The following is a 22,685-nucleotide window of genomic DNA, read 5'->3' as shown; positions in this document are numbered from 1 at the left end:
TTCCAAATGACCGGGTTTCTTGGGGGGCCCTGCCCTCAGTGGAGACCCAGTAGCCAACCGTTTAGGCTCTCTGAGGGATTTGGCGCCTCCCTCATCTCTGTTTCTGGTGTAATTTGTTTTCTGACTCCTTGCCCTTCCTGGGCTCCAGAGCTAACGAACCGTAAGCCTTCCTGTGGGCAGCTGTTCCCCCTCTCCTAGAGGCTTTTCTTACGTGTTTCAGGCACGATCTCTCGTCCTCTAAGCTATTGCATCCATTTAACTCCTTCCCTGTTTCTCTCCATTAAAAAAAGAACAGAAAAGAGAAAAAAAAAAAAAAAATCCCCCCAAATGAGATTCTCAAGATCTCAATCTTCTCATTCCTAACTCCTTTATCCCTTTTTAGGCCTTTGTTACTGCTTCAGACTCTTAACACATTTGCCTGAATATCTTAATGCTTTTCCATTCAGACATTAACGTTTAATCATTTTATTTGATTCTTACTCATCCTCAGCTCTTCGACTTCCATCCACATGTCAGGGCTTTTTAGGTTGGATGTTCAAACACATTGTTATGATGACTGGTGAATACGAGAGACGTCAACGAACAGCCAAGCCTGACTCTGCTTATGAAGTTTATACTTAAGATCTATTTGGCTTACATTTTTGTTTTGTATTGATTATTTTCCCACAAGGGGTTCACTGCTACCCTATGGTTAGAGGAAAATACCTCGTCCTACAGCTCTTTGTATCTGAATTACTTAGATGGGATTTTTTTCCCTTCTCCTACTCGAAACATATGTCCCCAGTAGAATTTTTGCGATGATTTTGTGTCAATTAATAGCAGATAGACACAAGGGAATGCTCTTTCCTCCTTGGTTGTTTATGATTTGTAATTAGATTGTGAGTCATTGAAAGTACACAGAGGGATTAGAAAAGCTTTGAAAGGTAAAGTCTGTGTGTGTACCAATTTACAAGTAAATAAAGTGTCTTCCCTGAACAAGGGAGCGTTTCTAATTAGTCGAATAATCTGATGCTATATTGAATTAATTATCAGTTCTTTCACTGTAAAATTTTGGGAAGTGTTTAAAGTTAAAAAGTAGCCAATATGAGAACTTTTATAGTTTAGTGAAAAGAGTTTAAAAACCATTTAACTGATGCTCCTTTTTCTGTAAAATGGAATACAAATATATTGAAAAGTTTATTTGTTGTGATTGTTTATGAGATATTTCTCTCTATATATATTTTTAAAATTTATTTTATTTATTTAGTTTTGGCTGTGTTGGGTGGTCGTTTCTGTGCGCCAGCTTTCTCTAGTTGTGGTGAGCAGGGGCTACTCTGTTGCAGTGCGCGGGCTTCTCATTGCGTTGGCTTCTTGTTGCAGAGGGCTCTAGGCACGCGGGCTTCCATAGTTGTGGCTTGGGGGCTCTAGAGCTCAGGCTCAGTAGTTGTGGCGCACGGGCTTATTTGCTCGGCGGCATGTGGGATCTTCCTGGACCAGGGCTCGAACCCGTGTCCCCTGCATTGGCAGGCGGATTCTTAACCACTGCGCCACCAGGGAAGCCCCTTCTACATAATTTGATAGATCTGGTAAAACAGCATTGTTTACTATTCAGTAATGTTTTGTAGACAGAAATTTTTGTACTTCTTGTCTTTCTGGGGACCATGTAACTTAAATAACTTTGCAGCTTTCTTCTATTCTGAGTATTTTACTATTCTAATAGTAAAATTATTGTTCTTCTTTCGGAGTCAAATATAATCTCTATGTCAATAAAATATAAATATTAATACTTGTACCCAGTCTAAATGAGGTTGTTCCTAATTAATCAGAAATGGTTTTAGCCATGCTTAAGAGTGGGGCTAAATGTATAATATTTCAGAATTAATTCACTCTTGAAATTCTTTATTGGATAAATGATATGAGGCTAGACATTACTCAAATTTGAGATTTTATTCATTTAGTAGGCATTTATTAAATGCTTCTTACTATTTAACTTTTGTCACAATATCATCAAAACATTTATTGAGAACATTCTCTTGTCCTCAGCTCTGTACCAGATGCTTTAAAGCAGGAGTCCCTAACCCCCGGGCCACGGACTGGTACTGGTCTGCGGCCTGTTTGGAACGGGGCTGCCCCGCAGGAGGTGAGTGGTGGGCGAGCGAAGCTTCATCTGCCGCTCCCCATCACTTGCATTACCACTTGAACCATATTCCCCTCCCCACGAAACTGGTTCCTGGTGCCAAAAAGTTTCGGGACCGCTGCTTTAAAGCATTATTGCATTAAATCATTATACCAACTCATTGAGCTATTGAGTATTATTTACATTTAGCAGATGAAGAAACTGAAGCTCAAAGAATTCAAGTAATTTAGTCCAGTTCCTTTTGACTCTTCCCACTTACTACAGTTGCAAAGATTTGTTCACTACTCTGGACTATATAAAGAGCATTAATTCAATAAATACTTGCTAAGCAGCTATTACGTACCAGATACTCTTCTAGGTGCTGGGAATATAACAGTGAACAAGAGAGAAGTCCCTGCTCTTAGGGAGCTTACACTCTATCAGAATGTCTGACATGTAAACCTTGCCTTCAAGAAACAAAATATAGCCAGTATGCATTTGGTTTTATGTGTTTTAGGATGTTAAGGTTGAAAAGAGAGATTAACCAAGGAATATTTCATGAAGATGAGATTTGATCTAGAACTAAAATAGTGAGTATAAATTTGATAGGTAGAAATTGGGAGGAAAGTAATTCCAGTCTGAGGCATAAAATGAGCAAAATTCTAAATTGTAGGAGAGAGAGATTAGTGGGAGGGACAGTTAACTGGACTGCTTTGTATCTTCATTTCTTTGCATATAGGTGCGCAGTGTTGGCTGAATTTGAAACAAATGTTTAAATGAATGAAGCTGTGGCAAGAGCTCAGGTACCAGGCAATGAGGAATTAGATAGATCTAGTGTTATTATTGTGGGATTTAAAGAAAAGAATTAATTGGATAACTGTTGGTGAAAGAACCAGTAAGCACTGTTAATTACTGAATGTTGGGAGTGGCATGGTGGCCAAAGGAGAAGGGAGGCTAGCCTACCAGGTTTGAACTGAGTGGGTCAGGTGTATTGTAGATTTACCTGGGATGAGGGTTTTTTATTTGTTTGTTTATTTTATTCCAAGATGCACCATTATTTTATGAACTGCCGTGAAAGAAAAAAAATATTGCCCATTCAACATAAAAAGATTGTCAATTGTAAGATGTATTCAGTTTCAGAGTTTAAAATGTAAAAATGTGTGATCTAGAAATGATGAAATAAGGTACTCCTTATGATGGTTCGTGAGCCTTGTAACTACTTAATTTTTTTGGACTGTTTATAAATGTTTGTAATCTTTGACGTGCATTCAATCATTTAACACTTATTTATTTACTAGGCACGCTTCTAGGCCACAGTGATATAGTGATGAGTAAATGCAGTCTCTACCTCATAGAACTTATGAGGGGAGGAAGACATAAATCAAATATTCCATCAAAGATATGTAAAGTTGCAACTATTGTAAGTTCTATGAAAAAGGACTTGATGTTATACAGAAGAAAAATTGTTTACAGAGGAGATAAGAGTGTGGATGAGGAGAGGCCAGATATCTTAGACAAGGTGGTGGTGAAGACAGGTAAAAGTGGATGGGTTTTAGAGATGTTTAGGAGGTGGAACTGGTTGATGAATTGGATATGAGGAATGAGGGAGAGAAAGGTGCCATCAGCCACCACTAGCATTTTGGCTTTTGTAACTGGATGGATTGTGGTACAGTTCATTGAGGTTGAGAACATTGTAAGATGACTGGGTTTGGGGGGACATGCTTTGTTTGTTAATATTTTTTCACCGTGGCATCAGTGTTCAAGGTTTATGTCTTAATTATTCTTTTTTTTCCTTTTATGTCATTGTTTAAGTTAAGTATGTTTGAGGAATGCTGTACCTGAAATAAGTTTTTTCAGTATTTTTTCCCTTGAGTGGGCAGGGATAAGGTTCTAGATGAAGGCTTTTGGAAATATGTTGGTATTTGTTTTGAATTTATATGTAACATATTCAACCATATATATGAATAGGTAACTGAGTAATATAGCTCTATATCATTTTTAATTGCACTTGGGATTTGGCAATAAATTGGGCATCTGGTTAAATTCTAACTTCATTCAGTTGGTGTATGTGTAAATATAAATGTGTATTAGGGAAAAAAGACATGCTTATGATTTTCTTTGAAATAACTCCATTGTGTAGTTTTTGGTAGATATTGAATTAATACAGTCAGTTATTATTTAAATTTTACATTTCATAGTAAAGCAGTAGAGGGTACAGAGCAAAAAGCTTGGGCTTGGAGTCAAATTGCCTGGATTCAAGGTGTGTTTTGCTATTTAGTAGCAGTATGATCTTGCAAAAGTTATTTAGCCTTTGTTATTTTTTAAATCTATAAAATGAGGATAATAGTACCTGCCTTATAGAGTTGTTGTGAGGATTAAATGAGATGTTATATGTGCATAGGTTTACAAAATTCCTGGTACAGAGTTTATTATTATTGTTATCATTATTATTATTATAGTGATGTGGTGTCTGGGATCATCTGTACTTCTGTAACAACATCTTAATTTAGAGTTCCTTTTTTTTTTTTTAAGTTATTATTTGGGGGTGGGTTTTTGTTTGTTTGTTTGTTTTTAATTATTTATTTATTTTTGGCTGTGTTGGGTCTTCGTTTCTGTGCGAGGGCTTTCTCTAGTTGCGGCGAGTGGGGGCCACTCTTCATCGCGGTGCGCGGGCCTCTCATTGTCACGGCCTCTCTTGTTACGGAGCACAAGCTCCAGACGCGCAGGTTCAGTAGTTGTGGCTAACGGGCCCAGTTGCTCCGCGGCATGTGGGATCTTCCCAGACCAGGGCTCGAACCCGTGTCCCCTGCATTGGCAGGCAGATTCTCAACCACTGCGCTACCAGGGAAGCCCCTAGAGTTCCTTTTAACTAATGGATCTTGATTGGGAAAAAATCGTTTGGTAGTCGTATTTGGATTTGGAGAAAATATTATACAAGACAGCTTTTGTTTATTCACAGTTGTCCTAGGTGAGTCAGCACATGTCATCTTTCACAGAATTCTCATCAGAGATTATGGTTAGTCTACAGCTATAATTGGAAGTTAATGATGGATTGGCTTTTAATTACTTATATTTGTTAGGATTATTACTTTTATTTTTAGTCCAACCTGTCTGAACTTTGTACTGGCTTTTAGGTCTTATGGATAGGGTGAAGACATAGTTAAACGTTATAAAGTCTGATCAGCTGCTCTAAAGTCGATTTAATTTCCATCATACTTTTTTCCCCAACGTTTTTTCTTTTGAAAGTTTCAAACCTATACAAAAAAGTTTAAAGAGTAGTACAACAAATACCTGTATATCCTTTACCTGGACTCACTAGTTGTTAACATTATGCTTCTTTTGCTTTTTCGCTTTTTCTCTAACACACACACACACACACACACACACACACACACACACACACACACACACAAATGCACACATTTTTTTTTCCTTCCTGAAGCATTTGAAAGTAAGGTGGAAACATCATGATACTTTACTTCGAAATACTTCACCATGCATCGCCTAAGAACTAGGACATCCTCCTACATAACTATAATGCCATTAGCATACCCAAATAATTTAATTTTGATATGATAATATTATCTAATGTGTAGGCCATATGAAAAAATTCAGATTTACCCAGATGTTCCAGTAATGTCTCTTATAGCTTTTTAGGAAAAAAACACTGAATTGAATAAGAGATTTCATTGAATTGTATTTGGTTGTCATGTCTCTCTGTTTTCTTTTATCTAGAACAGTCCTCACCTTTTCTTTTTCCTCCTGTCTTCCTTCCTTTTTTTCTTTTTTTGGTGTTTCAAGACATTGACATTTTTGGAAAGTCTAGGCCAATTGTTTTGTAGAATGCCTCACAAAATGAATTTGATTGTTTCTTCACAGTTTCAGGCTAAATAGTTTTTTTTCAAGACTGTTACATGGTAGTTATTGTAAACTTTCCATTTGATCACATCAAGAGTAATGTAATGATAATTTGTCCATTTATTGGTGATGTTAAGGTTGATCACTTAGGTTAACCAGATTCCTACATTTTAAAGGTGTCTTTTCCCTTTTATACTTAACAATTAATCTGTGGAGGTGATACTTTATCATTAGATATTCTGTTTTCCAACAATTTTTTTTCTATACAGTGGCTTTAGTAGCCATTGATGAACCTTGCCCGAATCAATCATTGCATTGGTTGTTGCCAAAAAATGGTTTTCCAGTTCTCTCAATCCTTCTACATATGTTTGCTGGCTATTTTCTTTAAAGAAGAGTTATTCCTCCTCTCTCTTTTTATTTTATTTTAAAGGAAGATACAAAATATATATATATATATATTTATTTATTTATTTATTTGGCTGCATTGGGTCTTAGTTGCGGTGAGTGGGCTCTTTGTTGAGGCATGTGCGCTTCTCTCTAGTTGTGGCGCGTGGGCTCCAGAGCGCATGGGCTTAGCTGCCCGGCGGCCTGTGGGATCTTAGTTCCCTGACCAGGGATCGAACCCTCGTCCCCTGCACTGGAAGGCGGATTCTTAACCACTGGAACACCAAGGAAGTCCCTCTCCTTTTATTTTAGTACTTCTTTGTACCCAAGGATTCCTTTTTAAAAAACGTATCCAATGTGATGATCTGTTACCATTATGCTTTTTGATGACTGAATTATCTCAAATTTGTTTAGTCCCTTCAAACTAGTTCCTGTGGCCTTTGCATATGTCCACATTGGTATTTGGGCACCTTCTTACTTCTTTGCACAATAAGGTGTTCCAGGCTCACCTTGTATATTCTACTTGGAATCAACTATTTTACAGTGGAGCCCTCGTTCATTTTAGTGGAAAATGGTACTTAGAAACCAAAATTTGGACATTGAATATACTCACTACTACTACGGTTGTTGCTTCTAGGCCCTTTAAATGGTTACACACATGCACACACATTTTTTAAAAGAAATCATGATTTTATAGGATACCTTCAATTCAAGTTCAGAACCACAGAGTTCAACTTTACCTTTCCTCAGTTCATATTTGTATCTCCCTTTTCCTACAGGGAGAATTCTGATTCTCAACCATATCAATATATTTACTCATTTAATCTGCCCTACACACACATATGATAGTTTTGGAATTGCTATACTGATACTCTCTCCTGCAACAGATTTACCAAGTAAAGATTTCTTTGCCACTTTATGTCCTTATAATATATCCCACTAAAGATATATAGTCAAAGAAAGCAGGTGTTCAAAGGTATTTGAATGATTTCTTCTGTGATTATGTTATCAATTTAAAATATAGTTAAGTTCCTACTAAACCACTTTTTAATAGACTCTTTTTGTAAAATCGGTTATCTGTAAAACTACTAAAGTAGACATAATAATTTAAAACTTTATCATAATATATAGTAATAGGGAGCTCTAGGATAGTTATATCAGATAGAGAATATGCAGTTTTTATCTTTATAAGGCTTTAAATTTGTAGCTCTTTTTTCAAATTGATATAATTTTTTATTATTTAAAATTAGAAATGATGAGAAAAATGACGTCAGGCAATTCCATTTGTAAGCCAAAACAATTATGTTTGTGAACATTTTAAACAGTGCTCTTCTTTTGACTGATGATACAATTCAAGCATTAATCTTTAACAATAAACATAATTGTTCAGGGTACTTTAACTCATTCCTAAAAAATATGGCTAGTGTTTTCCTGTATTGACACCCAGAATAGAAAGATTTATGTTATTTGTATGTCCTTGTTCTTTGTATTTGAAGAATGCCAGTTATGACTGTGTGTTACCCTGTGATTTTTTTTCATGTGTGAATGTTCTCATTGGAAATGGAAAAATATTTCTCTTAATTATTATAGCATTTTATATTTTTGTTGTGAGACATAACCACATTCAATCTTGAGTTCTGGTTAGTTATAAACATGTTGCTTATTAGAATGCAAGGTTAATGGGGACAGGAACTGGGTTTCATGGCTTATTATATTTCCCATAGTGCCTTATAGAAGTAAGTACTCCAGTACTTGATGAATGAATAAATGTGATACTTTGTGTTTAAATGACATATAATACTAGTGTCAATAATATGGATGCACCTTTTTCTTGACGAAAGTATCTAATGGAATGGGACTTGGAAAAGATCTTATTGGTATTTACTTGTTACAAATCTCAAAGTCACTGTGTCTCACACTGAACTCCCCATCTTCCCTTAGCCTTTTCCTCTTGGGTTCCCTTTTTCTGTTAAAGGTATCATTATTCTCTGAGACATCAGACCTGAAATTTCAGTCATTTTATTCTCTCTCCTGTATGTGGGCATATAAACATTCATATATTTATATGATGTTGCTAGTTCTACCGTCTCAGCTTGTTACTTGTATCTCCTTATTCCTTATCCCCTTACCAGCACTCTGATTGAGGCACTCATTACCACTTATAACAATCTTCTGACTAATTGAAGGAATTAAGAATATTTAATGTGGAAAAGAGATGATGGGGTGGGGTGAAGAGCAGGAAATATGTCTTTGAATATCTGATGGACTATCAAATGGAAGAGGGATTGATTTCAGAGCGCACAGCCAGGACCAGTTACTAGAAGTTAGAAGGACATAGACTTTTGGTTCCGTATGTCTTTCAAGCCAAGTGTAGGTGTTTAAAATTAGCTGATATCAGGCAGTTGTATGGATACTCTAGAGCAGTTATGTTAGTAGAAAAAAAATAGTTTAAAATATTATCAGGCTTTTAAACTTGCTGCTGTATATTCAGCTCAATACAAAGCTCATTATATACTGAGCTCCCTGTTTTAGGAGTGTTCACTCAGAGGCTGGGTAAATGCACTTGGCAAAGATATTGTAAAGGAAATCTTGCTGCCATATGGGTGGATGAACTGATTCGCGATTAGTGAGCCCGAACCAGAGAGCAGATCAGATTCCTAGGGATAGGAGTGATTTTTTGTTTTTTGTTTTTTGCTTTTTAAACTTACACATTTTCTTTCACTGCTCCTCCCCATCCAAGCAGTGCAAGTTAGGAGAGATTACTGGTAGATCGGAGTGTATTGTGTAGGAAAATGGTCAAGAACTATTAATAGTACTACTTAATAGTTACTAGATGCTTTTAAGTTCCCTTTTAATCCTAAGATTCTGACATCCTTCAGTTCTTAGAGAGGTTAAGTTCATTTTATTGATTAAATGCTTTGACTCACTATGTTATCTCTTATATGTAGACTGTGTACTTAACACCTTGCAAAGTTGCTCTTTAAAGTATGGAGGCTGCAAACATTCATATTTATCGTGGACTCATCAGAGGTTACTAAAGTACTGACAGAGTTCTAGAGTATCCATACAACTACATGATTAAAATTTATTTATCAAACTATAGTCAATATTATGTTCTTCTTAGAGATAAGATCAAGGAATGTTTAAGACAGCCCAGATAACATTAATAGTTCCTATTGTAGCCTTCAACCATTTAGGTTGGTTATGGTGATGACTTTACAGTCTGTGAACATGTAATACTCAGTGCTGCATAGGTGGAGATTTTTGCCTATAGGAACTTGATACAAGTCATATGTCAGGGTAAGTGTCTATTCAGTACTTAGGTTTTTCCATATAAGTTTCATTTTAGATTTCAGAGAAGAACACCTTAAGTAGTACCTTTTATTTATGTCATCATTATGAAGTAGCTGTGCATTGATTTAGTGTCTTTAACTGGAGGATGCAATCCTAAAGAGTTCTAAGACTGTTTACAAGATGTATCCTTTAGGCAAAACTACCAAGCCAGTTTCTGGATGTGCGTGTCTTACCCTTATTATGTTGCTTGTCCCTTTTCTCAGTCTTTTTATCTTTATCTCTTACTGCCATCTACGTTGCCTAACTGTTAGCTCTGAAAGAGGGCAATCCAAGTAAATATTTCTAGTGCTCTCCCTATCTTCATATTTGCTACTTAAAAAAAAGCGTGCTGGGTTTACAAACTGAACATTTTTAGACAAGTTCAGGACATGAAGATAGAAGACTGGCAAGTATAGGAAAAGCAAAGGAATAGAAATGGATACAATAGTTGACGTTTCTGTAAACAAAGAACTGAGATGGAGAAAAGAAATAAGAGAGCAGAAGTGACAGACCAACATATTGAGAGACATTCAAGGTCAGACAAGGGATTGATATTTGTTACTAAAAATGCAAGCAGGTAGAAAAGGTTACAGTGGATGAAAAACTTCTTCACAGTTCAATTTATTTGATGGCATAGCTAAAAGCACATCAAAAATTCTAAATCAATATCTATATTTCTTTTGCTGCAGAATACCATTTGGGGAAGATGCCCAACCATACACAAATCCTGGAATCCTGCAGTGTTTTTATTGGTTGTGCTGCGTGACTGAGATATATTCTGTAGAATCAGTCCCCTAAAGTTCTGTCAGGAGTTTTTACTGGCTTTAAATCCTCAGTGGAGAAAATATTCGATTTATTGCCATATGGGGGAGGCTGATTATCCTTATCTACTCTTCAAGGACATTGATTTGAGTACCTTTTACATTTATCAGTTTATAATTTATCGACCATCTTAATGTGTGGTTGTGGTTAGAAAAGTGACTCTCTAAAAATGACATTTGGGTCTCAATCGATGATTTTCATATCAAATGTTGTAGTTCTGTCTTCCAAAACTGCTCTGTTTAGTCTTCACTCTGCACTTCAGATCATTAACAATAAAGTTGAGGAATGAACCTCATCTAGTGGCTTTATCTATGTTTACTGAGGTAAAGAGTTTTCTCCTCTTTAATGCTATTATTTTTAAATTAAAAATGGAATCGTCAGAATGTAAACAGCAAACAAATATGGAAATGGTGGATGATAAAATTTGTTGTAGTATGCGTTAGTGAAGAATGTCTACTTGAAAAAAGTGTTGCCAATTTCTCTAAAGTTTTAAGAAATAAACCATAAATCCCTTCTAAAAAGTATTTGGAAATTGTGGAGAATGTTATTTGGATGGTTTTTTAGACTGAGGCTCTGACAACACTACATAAAATAACCAAGAGTTTTGGCGTATCATTTTTTTTTTCCTGGAGCAGTCAAACCATGTATTTTAGGTATCACAGGAGATTGAAATATACTGGATAATGGGTAAATCATCTCTTCACTTTATAATTGATAGACTAGTGACTTTTAATTCATTTTTAATTTTTTTTTTAAATCAGGAAAGCTTTGGGAAAGGGAATTTGTAGGTGAGGATAGTTTAGAATTGCGGTTTCTTCATTTGTATGTTTTTTTTTCTTTTATAGTTAAACTAAAAGTACTGTTTGTCTTGCCTTTCCCTGGCTTTTCTCACACAAACAAAAGGAACAAATTTTTTTCTTCATTGATTTTTTAAATTATTATATACATTTTCTTCCAGCTTTATTGAGATATAATTGACATACAGCACTGTATAAGTTTAAGATGTACAGCATAAAGATTTGACTTCCATACATCATGAAGTGATTATCACAATAAGTTGAGTGATCATCTGTCATCTCATATAGATACAAAATTAAAGAAATAGAAAAAAAATTTTTTTTCTTGTGAAGAGAACTCAGGATTTACTCTCTTAAGTTTCATATATAACATACAGCAGTGCTAATTATATTTATCATGTTAATTACATCCCTAGTACTTATTTATCTTACAACTGGAAGTTTGTAACTTTTCTTTTTTTTTAAATAACTGGAAGTTTGTACCTTTTGACTGCCTTCATCCAACTCCTCCTCTGTCATCCCCTCCTCTGGTAACCAGAAATCTGATGTCTTTTTCTATAAGTTTGTTTGTTTTTGAAGTATAATTAACCTAAACACTATGTTAGTTCCTATTAACATAGTGATTTGGTATTTTTATACATTTTAAAATGATCACCACAATTAGTCTAGTTACAGTATGTCACCCTCCAAAGATATTATGTAATTATTAACTATATTCCCTATTCATACATGAGACTCATTTAAAGAAAATATTTTAGTAGACTGAATGGATGCAAGTATTAATTTATGCTTTTTCCTCTTTCCAGATCTCACCACATTTATTTTTAGGAGAAAAAAAATTATGAGTTAACAAGGGGTAGCCTCCAAGTCATTTTACTCAGCTAAAGCTGTTCTGGGGAATTACATTGAGGAAGTTAAGTTTTGTAAATGACTAAATAGCTGAATCTGATGTCTTTGAGAAACACAAGAATAATGTTGTTTATCTTAAAAAGGAAAAAAGCACTTTGTCTCAGCATTTTTATCTTTCTCATAGGCTTTTTAGGAATTTTGTAATAGAATGTCTTCTCTGTAGATTTCTTAGTTTGTCGGAGTCCAGCTCCAACAGGATCCAGGGTACCCCAAAAGGATGGACAGCGTTGGCGATGAACAACAGGAAGGAGACTGAGACTCGTGGACTCAGCCAACTAAAAATAGCACCATCTCGTGCTTTCTTTATTTCATATACTCATATATAGATTACAGTAGAATTACATAAATCATTAACATACATTGTAATACTATTGTTTTGAGTCAAAAGAATGAATCATTTTGAACCCACAAAGATTTCCTTAAAAGATTATGTAAACCATACCTTTTAGTTTCTAGATTTTCTCATAAGATAAATTCCAAGGGTACCATTACGTACAGTACATGTTCTAAGAATTATTCTTGGTGGTTAACCAACCTTAACACCTAAGTCTAAATATATCCTTATATTCTATATATCCCTAGCCCCCACATAGCTTTTCCTACATGGACATTCCTTTTTTATAATGCCATTAAAATATCTAAAATATATTTTACAATTTCTATTTTGAATATTGCTACTCAAAGGCAATTTAATATAGCAACAAACAATATTAGGATCCCAATAATCTATTAAAGAATAACTTTCCAAATCATTTCTATTTGTCCCTAATCTAGAACATATCTGTTCACCAGTTAATTGATCAAATATCATTAAACTACCATTAATATTGAACCACAAATTATTATTACCATCATAAACACCCTCATATGGCCATATCTCTAGGGAGGATGGTGTTTTCCAAAGAAACATTTCCCTACGTCCAGATTTAGTCACTGTTTCCCAATGTCCCTTTTTAGGCACCGGGCCTTGCCAAACAGTACTCAAAGGGGAAGTCAGGAAATCTAAGATTTTTCCTTGGGGCAAATCCTGCCACACTTAAATTTACATATATAGAAATTATAAGTATTGCTTTTACGAGGAATGTAGTCCACCTTCCACGTGCGGTTCCGCCTTGCAGTTCCGCACTGGAGCGCCCCATGACCTTGTCATGGTGTTGCAGCGTCTGGATGGCTTCCAACATTAGTTGAGCAGTTTAAGTTGTTTTTGTTAGAATTTAACATAACCTGGACACACTTGTAATTTCCTGTGTTAAGTTTTTCATTTGAGCGATTTACTTTTGAATAATTCTGTTATTATTTTAAAAGAGGCTCAATGTAAACACTTTAATAAAGAGAAGTACAAAAAAGAAAGTAGAAATGACATTGCATAATGTCAGCATAGAGTCTCAACATAAATCATACCTTGTTAAAGCTTCTCCTAATGTTAAAAAAAATGATATTGCGTCTCTTAGAGATTTCCACTTTTAACATTATGGACTTCTTTTTTTTTTAATATTTATTGGAGTATAATTGCTTTATATTGCTGTGTTAGTTTCTGCTGTATAACAAAGTGAATCAGCTATAGGTATACTTATATCCCCATATACCCTCCCTCTTGTGTCTCCCTCCCAGCCTCCCTATCCCACCCCTCTAGGTGAACACAAAGCACCCAGCTGATCTCCCTGTGCTATGCAGCTGCTTCCTACTAGCTATCTGTTTTACATTTGGTAGTGTATATATGTCAGTGCTACTCTCTCACTTTGTCCCAGCTTACCCTTCCCCCTCCCATGTCCTTAAGTCCAGTCTCTATGTCTGCGTCTTTATTCCTGTCCTGCCCCTAGGTTCTTCAGAACCATTTTTTTTAAGATTCCATATATATGTGTTAGCATACAGTGTTTCTTTTTCTCTTTCTGACTTACTTCACTCTGTATGACAGACTTTAGGTCCATCCACCTCACTACAAATAAGTCAATTTTGTTTCTTTTTATGGCTGAGTAATATTCCATTGTATATATGTGCCACATCTTCTTTATCCATTCATCTGTTAATGGACACTTAGGTTGCTTCCATGTCCTGGTTATTGTAAATAGTGCTGCAGTGAACATTGTGGTGCATGACTCTTTTTGAGTTATGGTTTTCTCAGGGTATATGCCCAGTAGTGGGATTGCTGGGTTATGGGATAGTTCTATTTTTAGTTTTTTAGGGAACCTCCATACTGTTCTCCATAGTGGCTGTATCAATTTACATTCCCACCAACAGTGCAAGAGGGTTCCCTTTTCTCCACACCTTTCCAGCATTTATTGTTTGTAGATTTTTTGATGATCCCATTCTGACTGGTGTGAGGTGATACCTCATTGTGGTTTTGATTTGCATTTGTCTAATGATTAGTGATGTTGAGCATCCTTACATGTGTTTGTTGGCAATCTGTATATCTTGTTTGGAGAAATGTCTATTTAGGTCTTCTGCCCATTTTTGGATTGGGTTGTTTGTTTTTTTGATATTGAGCTGCATGAGCTGCTGTGTATTTTGGATATTAGTCCTTTGTCCATTGCTTCGTTTGCAAATATTTTCTCCCATTCTGAGGGTTGTCTTTTCATCTTGTTTATGGTTTCCTATGCTGTGCAAAAGCTTCTAAGTTTCATTAGGTCCCATTTGTTTATTTTTGTCTTTATTGTCCTATAGATTTTGGATTGTCGTGTTTTTGTTTCCATTTGTCTCCAGGTATTTTTTGATTTTTTCAGTGACTTCAAAATCATGCTAGTAAGCATTGGTTGTTTACTAGCATATTGCTTAGCTTCCATGTGTTTGTGCCTTTTTTTTTTTTTTTTATAAGTTTGTCCTGACCACTTTAACTAGGGTCTGGCTTTTTTTTTTTTTTAATTAATTAATTTATTTATTTTTGGCTGTGTTGGGTCTTCGTTGCTTTGCATGGGCTTTCTCTAGTTGTGGCAAGTGGGGGCCACTCCTCATCGCGGTGCGCGGGCCTCTCACTATCGCAGCCTCTCTTGTTGTGGAGCACAGGCTCCAGACGCGCAGGCTCAGTAGTTGTGGCTCACGGGCCTAGTTGCTCCGCGGCATGTGGGATCCCCCCAGACCAGGGCTCGAACCCGTGTCCCCTGCATTAGCAGGCAGATTCTCAACCACTGCGCCACCAGGGAAGCCCTGTTTGTGCTCTTTTGCAGTATTTTTCTTGTAGTTGATTTCTAGTCTCATAGCATTATGGTCAGAAAAGATTCATGATATAATTTGGATTTTATTAAATTTACTGAGAGTTGTTTTGTGGCCTAGCGTTTGATCTATCCTGGAGAAAGTTCCATGTGCATTTGTAAAGAATGTGTATTTGGCTGTTTTTGAATGGTATGTTCTCTATATATCTTTGAAATGCATCGTATCTAATGTGTCATTTAAACCCCTTTTTCCGAATTGATTTTCTATCTGGATGTTTTCAGTTCATGTAAGTAGGCTGTTAAAGTTCCCTACTATTGATGTTATTGTGTTACTGTCAGTTTCTTCATGTCTGTTAATATTTGCTTTATGTATTTAGGTGCTCATATGTTGTGTGCTTATATATTTACAACAGTTATATCTACTTCTTGGACTGATTCCTTGATCATTATGCAAGCTCCTTCTTTGCCTCTTGTTATAGTCTTTGTTAAAGTCTATTTTGTTTGATATAAGTGTTGCTATCCTGGCTTTCATGTCCATTTGCATAGAATACCTTTTTCCGTCCCCTCACTTTCAGTCTGTGTCTTTAGATCTGAAGTGAGTTTCATGTAGGCTGCGTATGTATGGGTCTTGTTTTTGTATCCATTCAGGCACTCTCTGCCCTTGTTTGGAGTATTTAGTCCATTTACATTTAAAGTAATTATTGATAGCTGTGTAATTTTTGCAATTTTGTTAACTGTTTTGGGTTGTTTGTGTAGTTCTTTTTGTTCCTTTCTTCTTCTTTTGCTCTTTTCCCTTGTAATTTGATGACTAGCTTTAGTGTTGTATTTGGATACCTTTTTTCTTTTTTTTTTTTTCTGTGTATCTATTGTAGTTTTTTGCTTGGTTATTACCATGCGGTTTATATATAGCAATCTCTATATATTTATATGATTGTTTTAAGTTGCTGATTTCTTAAGTTCAAACACATTTTAACAACCCTGCATTTTTTCTTCCCCCACCATGTTTACTGTTTTTGACATCATATTTTACATCTTTTTGTTTTGTATATCCCTAACTAGTTATTGTGGATGTAGGTGGTTTTACTACTTCTGTCTTTTAACCTTCCTACTAACTTTGTACTTCGTTGGTTTACTACCTTTATTGTATATTTGCCTTTACCAGTGAGGTTTTCCTTTTGTAATTTTTATGTTTCTAGTTGTGGCCTTTCTTTTTCATTTAGAGAAGTCCCTTTAACAATTCCTGTAAAGCTGGTTTGGTTGAGCTGAGCTCTTTTGGCTTTTGCTTGTCTGTGAATCTTGATCTCACCATAAAATCTGAGTGAAAGCCTTGCTGGGTAGGTAGAGTCTTCTTGGTTGTAGGTTTTTCCCTTTCATTACTTTAAATGTATTATGCCACTCCCTTTTGGCCTGCTGAGTTTCTGCTGAAAAGTCAGCTGATAGCCTAATGGGAGTTCCTTTGTAGCTTGTTGCTTCTTCCTTGGCTGTTTTTAATGTTCTCTTTATCTTTAATTTTTGCTGATTTAATTACTATGTGTCTTGTTGTAGTCTTTTTTGGGTTGGTCTCATTTGGGACTCTCTATGCTTCCTGGACCTGGATGTCTGTGTCTGTTTCATTTCCCAGTTTAGGCAAGTTTTCAACTATTATGTCTTTCATACATTCTCTGCTTTTTTCTGTCTCTTCTTCTTCTGGGACCCCTGTGATGTGAATGTGAGTCATTGTGCAGAGGTCTCTTAAACTGTCTTTGTTTCTTTTTATTACTTTTTCTTTTTCCATCCAGGTTTAGTGATTTTCACTACTTTGTCTTCCAGCTCACTGATCCATTGCTTATATCATGCAGTCTTCTGTTGATTTCTTGTGTTGTATTTTTTATTTCAGTTACTGTATTTACCTCTGTTTGTTCTTCTTTGTATTTTCTAACTCTTTGTTAAAAACTTCTAACTTCTCTCTCTGTTCATCCAATCTTCTTCTGAGTTCTTTGAACATCTTTATGATCATTACCTTGACCACTTTATTGGTTAGATTGCTTATCTCTGCTTCCTTTAGTTCTTCTAAATTTTATCTTGTTACTTTATTTGCAAAATATTTTTCTGTTTTCTCATTTTGCCTAATTTGCTATTTTTATTTTTATGTATTTGTTAGGTTGGTTATGTTTCCATCCTTGGAGAAGTGACCTTGTGTAGGAGACATCCTATGCGTCCCAGCAGTGCACTCCCTTGTAGTTACCGGAGCTATATGGTCTAAGGGTGCCCGCTTTGTGGGCTGCATGGGTTCTTCTGTTGTGGTGAGCTGGCTACTGTGGTTGGTCTGGTAGGCATGACTGGTCCCCAGTCTATTTCTTTGTCAGGCCCTGTCTTGTGCAGAGGCTGTTGGCTGCTGGTTGGTGGGGCTGGGTCATGAGGCACCTGACTGCAGAGCCCCAGAGGGTCCTGGGGCTAGTGCTGTCCCACTGGTGGGTGGGAACTGGGTTCTGGTGTGGGGCTGGGGGGTCCTGGATCTATTGTCAGCCTGCTGGTGGTCAGGTCCATTTTTTGGCATGGCTGGCTGCAGGGTCTGGGGTGTCCCAAAGCTGATTTTTTACCCACTCGTGTGTTGGGCTAGATCCTGGGGAGGCTGGCTGAGGGGCCCAGGGCATCCTAGAGCTGGTGTTGGCTTGCTGGTTGGCAGGGCCAGGACCCAGTGTGTCCTGTGGGTGGTGCTTTTCTGCTGGTTGGTGGGCTGTGTCCTGACATGACAGGCTGTGGGGCTGTGGTGGTCCTGGGTCTGGTGTCTGCCCTCTGATGGGTGGGTCCGTAGCCCATGGGATTCTGGTGCTGGTGCCCACCCACTAGTGTCTGAGGTCCTGGGGCTAGTGCCAGCCCACTGGTTGGTAGAGCTGAATCCTGGAATCTCTGGCTGTAGAGCCTGGGGATTACAGAGCTGGTAGCAGCCTGTTGGTGTGGGGGGCGGGGTGAGGCCCAGGTGGTCCTGGGGCTAGTGCCTGCTAATTGGTGGGTGAAGCTGGGTCCCAGGGTCTTTGGTTGTAGGGCCCTGGGGGTCCTGGAGTTGAGGTGTTGGCACACTCATGGGTAAGGCCTGGGCCCAGGGAGTTCTGTGGCTGGTGACTGCCCACTAGTGGGTGGGGCCAGGCCCTGGGTTCTCTGGCTGCAAGGCCTGGCGGTTCTGAGGCTAGTGCTGGTGCACTGGTATGTGGGGCCAGGTCCTGGGCCCTCTTCTGTACAGCGCGGGTCCTGTGGCAGTTGTGGGCTTGGGGGAGGGGGGCGTCTTAAGGTAGCTGGCCTGCTGGTGTGTGAGGCTGTGTCTCTGCCTGACTAGTTGCATGGCCTTAGGAACCCCATTTCAGGTGGTGACATGTTGGTGGGAAGGGCTTGGTTCCAGAGATAATAAGCGAGAGAGAGGAGTCCAAAATGGTACTTGACAGCACCGGGGTCCTTGCAGTAGAACAAGCTCCCCAAAATGGCGGCCGCCAGTGTGTATGTCCCCAGGGTGAGCTCCAGTTGCCTCCTGCCTCTCTGCCAAGATCAGCAGGTAGGTCTGACCCAGACTCCTTTCAAATTACTGCTTTTGTTCTGGGTCCCAGAGAGTGTGAGGTTTTGAGTGCGTCCTTTAAGAGTGGAGTCTCTATTTTGCCCAGTCCTCTTCCTCTCCCGAAAGTAAGCCCCACTGGCTTTCCAAGCCAAATCTTTTGGGGGGCTTGGGACCCAGTGTGGGGCTTGGACCCCCTTTCTCCTTGGGGAGAAACCTCTACAACTGTAATTATCATTTTGTTCCTGGGTCAGCCACCTTGGGGAATGGGTTTTTTTTTTTTTTTAATTAATTAATTAATTTATTTTTGGCTGTGTTGGGTCTTCGTTTCTGTGCGAGGGCTTTCTCTAGTTGTGGCAAGCAGGGGCCACTCTTCATCGCGGTGCGCGGGCCTCTCACTATCGTGGCCTCTCTTGTTGCGGAGCACAGGCTCCAGATGCGCAGGCTCAGTAGTTGTGCCTCACGGGCCTAGTTGCTCCGCGGCATGTGGGATTTTCCCAGACCAGGGCTCGAACCCGTGTCCTGCATTGGCGGCAGGCAGATTCTCAACCACTGCGCCACCAGGGAAGCCCTGGGGAATGGGTCTTTACTATACTAAGTCTCTGCCCCTCCTATCCATCTTGTATGTTTACTTCTTTATACCTTTAGTTGTAGAAGATCTTTTCTGTTGGTCTTCCGGTCTATAATCAATAGTTGCTCTGTAAATATTTGTAATTTTGGTATGCCTGTGGGAGGAGGTGAGCTCAGGGTCTTCCTACTCCACTAAAGAGGCCACCCAGATGCATCTCCTATGCATTGCTGAATTTGATTTCCTAATATTTAGTTGAGGATTTTGCAGCTATGTTCATGAGAAATACTGGTCAGTAGTTTTCTTTTCTTGTAATGTCTTTGGTTTTGGTATTAGGGTAATGCTGACTTCATAGAATGAGTTTGGAAGTATTCCCTCTGCTTCTATCTTCTGGAAGAAATTGTAGAGAATGGACATAACTTCTTTCTTAAATGTATGGTAGAACTCAGTGACGCCATCTGGGCTTGATGCTTTGTGTTTTAAAGGTTATGAATTATTGATTCACTTTTAAAAATAGATATAGCCCTATTCAGATTGTCTGTGTTTTCTTCTGTGACTTTTGGCAGACTATCTTTCAAGGATTTGGTCCATTTCATCTGGGTTATCAAATTTGTGAGCATAGAGTTGTTCATAATATTTCTTATTATTATTTAAATTTCTGTGGGAGCTGTGCTGATGCCTTCTCTTTATTTCTGGTATTAGTAATTTGTGTCTTCTCTCTTTTTTCTTAGTTAGCCTGGCTAGAGGCTTATAGGTTTTATTGATCTTTTCAAAGAAGCCCCTTTTGGTTTCATTGATTGGTTTCATTCAATCTCTATTGATTATTTTTTTCTGCCCTAATTTTTATTATTTCCTTTTTTCTGCTTACTTTAGATTTAATTTGCTCTTATTTTTCTGGTTTTCTAAGGTTGAAGCTTATGTTATTAATTTTATCTTTCTTTTCTAATATGTGCATTCAGTGCTATAAAATTCCCTGTAGCCATGCATTTGTTGCATCCCACAAATTTAGATACTACTTTTTCATTTTCATTTAATTCAAAATACTTTTCAATTTCCCTTCTTTGACCCATGAGATTTGAGATTTCTTCTTTGACCCATGAGAGGTATGTTGTTTAAGCTCCAAGTATTTTGGGATTTTTAGGCTATCTTTTCATTTTTGATTTCCAGTTCAACTCCACCATGGTAAGAGCAAACACTGTATGATTTTGATCCTTTTAAATTTGTTAAGAGGTGTTTTATGGCCCAGAATGTGGTCTATTTTGGTGAATATTCTGTATGAACCTGAGAAGATAGGTGAAGTAGTCTGTAGCTGTCTAGTCTGTAGCTGTTTTTTTTTTTCCCCCCTACAGAGGCCCCTTGGAGGGGTAGTCTGTAGCTGTTGATTGATGCTGCTTTTGAGCTCAGTTATGTCTTTACTGATTTTCTGCCTGCTGAATGTGTTCATTTCTGATAGAGAGGTGTTAAAGTCTCCAGTTATAACAGTGGATTAGTCTATTTCTTCTTACAGTTTTGCCTCACATATTTTGATGCTCTCTGGATATCTTTTTTAAAAAACTTTTTATTGGATATCTCTTTATGGTGATAAATATAGGTCATAATATGTATCATCAACAGATATTTGTGTCTACTAGCACTCCTGTGTGCTAGGTGTGAGGATATAGTAGTGAACAAGACACATTCTCTGCCCTCAAGGAGTTTGTTATCTGAGAAATAATTTTGTAGAATGCTTGTTACCTCAGGCTTGCTAATATCTCTTGTGAATATGAAAAAAATATTAAATTTCTTTAATGTGCATTACTTTGACCTAGTAAGGTTGAAAATATTTTCATATGTTTATTGGTCCTTTTCTTTCAGAATGCTTGTTTTTTTTTCCATTTAGTTTTTTTTTTCTGATTGATTTTTAAGAGCTCTTTGTATATTATGGACATTAATGCTTTGTCTATACAATATGAATTGGATTTTTTTCTTAATTTATGAATTGCAAGTCAACCTTGTTAATGCTTTCTTTTTCTTCTTCCTGGCAGAAGTTTTCTTTTTTATGTGATTACATTTTCCTTTCTGATTTCTAGTATTGCATACCATGCTTAGAAAGGTCTTTTCTACAAGACTGTTAAAAACATTTAAATCAATACTTCCCTGTAGTATGTGCAAACATGCCATGTGTTTGCATTTTCATTTAATTCTGTGATTGGTCTAGAATTTATAATGTGTGAGGTAGCTTTATTTTTAAACTGGCTAGTTTATTATTCCAGTACTATTTACTAAATCAGCTATCTTTTCTCACTGATATGAAATATCTCTTGTATCAGTCACTAAATTCTCAAATATATTTGGATTTATTTCTCTACTCCCTGTTATGTTTTACTCAGTGTCATCCTTTGCTAATAAGATCAATAAATTTAAGTATTACTAAACTTAATTACTGTAGTTTTATAATGTGTTTTAATATGCAGTAAGGAAAATGCTTTCCTCATTAGGAATTTTTGGTTCCTTTTTAAAGTGTTTTAGTTTATAGTACTTTCTAATATGGTTCGAGGGATCACCTTTCAAAATCATCTCTGCTCTAAAAAGTTAGGATTTTTAGAAACAGCCATTTAAATTTTTGTTATGGAAATAAAGTGGGTTTCTGTCTTTATAGAAGATTGGAATTCAATTTTAGTTATATGGAAAGTAACTATACTGAATTGTTAAACTAATAACAGCTTAGTTAATTTGACCTTATGATAATAATTTTATTCTTTCCATGTACTCTATATTAAACAATGGCAATAAATGCATTCTTATAAAATAGTTGAGATGTTCCAAAAACATTTCAAATGTTTCAAGTTTGGGGTAAAATTACTCTGAGTAAATAGTCTATAAGTAGCAGGAGTTTGAAGTAAAAATAACAGTAAAAGAATAATTTAACAATTTATTCCACTCTAAGTTCCTTGAGGTTAGTATATTTGTCTCATTAATTTCTGTATCTGTCACAGCATCTTACCTTGGTTATTTATTTATTTATTTATTTAGGAGTCTTTATCTAATATACAGACTTTCCTCATAGAAAATGTCTCATTTTGTCTTGATTTTCCCCCAGCACACTTGAAAGTCATGTTGACTTTCACACTGTTGCTAAGGACTGTCCAGAGTGTTCCTGGTAGCTGGTATTGGGAACTCTTTGAATCAAGGTCCTCCCTGTGGCCTACTTTCTTTCTAACTTAGAAAGAAAATACATGCATGTACATTCTCTTATTTTATTTTTATTTTT

The 22,685-nt window shown here is 36.9% G+C and overlaps 1 protein-coding gene across 1 annotated transcript in view; it reads left to right on the top strand.

The window, feature by feature from the left end:
* ATG4C (autophagy related 4C cysteine peptidase) overlaps positions 1 to 22,685 on the top strand; it is a 100,246-nt gene that overhangs the window by 4,958 nt on the left and 72,603 nt on the right. The window lies entirely within an intron of this gene.

This window comes from Balaenoptera borealis (genome assembly GCF_965194805.1).
Source record: "Balaenoptera borealis genome assembly, chromosome: 1".
NCBI classification, from domain to species: Eukaryota; Metazoa; Chordata; class Mammalia; order Artiodactyla; family Balaenopteridae; genus Balaenoptera; species Balaenoptera borealis.
Note: the sequence above shows the minus strand (reverse complement) of the source record. Positions and strands in the feature narration are given on the sequence as shown.